This window comes from Coptis chinensis, chromosome 8 (genome assembly GCF_015680905.1).
Source record: "Coptis chinensis isolate HL-2020 chromosome 8, ASM1568090v1, whole genome shotgun sequence".
NCBI lineage: Eukaryota > Viridiplantae > Streptophyta > Magnoliopsida > Ranunculales > Ranunculaceae > Coptis > Coptis chinensis.
In genome coordinates, this window is record NC_141463.1 from 80676128 (window position 1) to 80677862 (window position 1735).

The window sequence follows — 1735 nt, forward strand, 5'->3', positions numbered from 1 at the left end:
TTACAAGCACCTCCCTGTCTTTACCATGTTTTAAGGACTCCACACCACACCCTGATTGGTCTACGTTAGTAAATTTCACGCGTGGGACTATTACTTATCTCAATTAGTAGAGTATACCATAATTAACATGAGCTTTTAAATTGGACCAGCCTTTTTTCTACCACTAAATACCCTTGATAAAATATTTAAACCAATTATTCAATGCCTTTAAAAAAGACTGTTTCGTCATTTCAATTTTTACTACTATTTATACCCTTGATTAACATATGAAACAAGAGGGTGTTTGTGTAAATTCAAATAGAAAAACAAATGCAAACAAGAGGGTAATATACACAAATTATAACAAATGCTATATTAATTATTCATAAATTATACTTTAATTACCATAAATACAGCTCCTCCCCCCTTTCGTCTCCCCTATTTTAGTGAACAATGAAAAATCCAATAAGTTTAATATCGACTTTAATAAGCCCCATAATCGTTTATCTTCCCAAACATAATAACATGCCCAAAAACCCTTTGTATCCCACGATCTCTCTATTCACTTTATATCTTTCTTCCCCAACAATCGTCATTCTCTCTATCAAGCAGCTGTAGCTGGGGTTTTATGCCCACCTTCTCACTTTCAACAAATCGTTTGATTACCATAAATTTTTTCAATTTCTGATTCCTCAATTAGTTTCGACTATACTGACTTCTAGACTCCTTTCTACTTCTTCTTCAAACTCGAAAGCTTCTTTACTCCCTTCAACTACAGGTACATATATTAATTTATTAACAGCCCCATTGTTTAGTTTCGAATGAGAAGAATGTGTGACCCTTTTTGTTGAATTTGTTTGTAGGGAAGAAGTTTTATGGAAGGATTGGAATTCTTCCCAGTAAGAAGGGGAGGTCTCATTTCCATGTTGCTAATGTAGTTACTGAAGCCACTCCCACTGAAAAGGTTCGATTTTTTAGATTTTTTTTTTTTTGTTAGTGCTCATTTTAACTTTAAGTTTAATGTTGCATGTGTGGAAAGTTTGGTATCTTTTGTTATCTAATCCAACATTGTTCTCTAGAGTTTCACATTTAAGTAAAAAATAAAATAAAATATTATTGTTCTTAAATATATTTCGTTAGATTGTTTAAATCATATCAGTAGACAGTTGCCAAGGTTATATCAGTAGTGTTCTTTTTGGTATATCAGTAATGTTCTTTTTGGTTAAATCATATTAATTATTATTTTTTTTTGGATCCGTTGTATCACAGGCCGTGTTGGAGACAGTTGCCAAGGTTACTCATGAGAAGCCAAAAAAGAACGATACTCTAGAGAAAAAGTATGAGAACCCTTGGAACTCGATTTGTGGCTAAGAAATATATTGATTGTGTGAAGTTATAAAAACTAGAAAATGTTCTTTCTTGATGACTATCACAATAATGTGTTTCTTGCAGTGGCACTAGACCATTTCAATTCCAGGATGTAGCTAATGTAGCTACTGAAGCCACTCCCACTGAAAAGGTTCGATTTATTTAGATTTTTTTTTTTTTTTTTGTTAGTGCTCATTTTAACTTTAAGTGTATTTTCTACATTTAGAATTGAAGTATAGTTAACTTACTACTAGAATCTTATCTGGGCGTCCGTCATTGCACATTTTGATTAACTAGCGAAAAACACAGCTACCCATTAGTGTGTGGTTGATTTTTTTGAGTTTAAGTATGAACATCCATTCATTTCTATATACATATTTTACAGTGT

The 1735-nt window shown here is 32.3% G+C and overlaps 1 long non-coding RNA gene across 1 annotated transcript; it reads left to right on the plus strand.

Annotated features, from left to right (window-relative positions):
* The first annotated feature begins 355 nt into the window (after positions 1-355).
* Positions 356-1521, plus strand: LOC147483428 (uncharacterized). Its single transcript, XR_015206979.1, has 4 exons — positions 356-757; positions 843-943; positions 1249-1316; positions 1432-1521. It is a non-coding gene; the product is annotated as an uncharacterized LOC147483428 (long non-coding RNA).
* The last annotated feature ends 214 nt before the right edge of the window (positions 1522-1735 follow it).